This window comes from Antrostomus carolinensis, unplaced genomic scaffold (genome assembly GCF_000700745.2).
Source record: "Antrostomus carolinensis isolate BGI_N321 unplaced genomic scaffold, ASM70074v2 scaffold44908, whole genome shotgun sequence".
Classification (NCBI taxonomy): Eukaryota; Metazoa; Chordata; class Aves; order Caprimulgiformes; family Caprimulgidae; genus Antrostomus; species Antrostomus carolinensis.
In genome coordinates, this window is record NW_010335873.1 from 11,327 (window position 1) to 11,608 (window position 282).

Below are 282 nucleotides of genomic sequence, written 5' to 3' on the forward strand. Positions count from 1 at the left end.
CTTTGGGGACGCTGGGGCCCCCCCCCTCCCCCAGCCAGTCCCGGCCAGCTCTCTGCACTGCGCTGTCTGCATTTAGGAGCTGCCTATGTTGATGGCATCAGGCTTTGTCCCTTCCCAGAGGGATGAGGAGGGCTGGAGCACCTCAACAGACTCACTTGGAGCCTGTTTGCTCTCCCATAAGCTGGTGGGAGCACCGCTGGTCCCCAAGCAGGCACTGCTGCTCTGCCTCAGCGGGTTTGCCAGCAATTCTGCAGAGCCCCAGGTCATTGAACCATCCCAGGG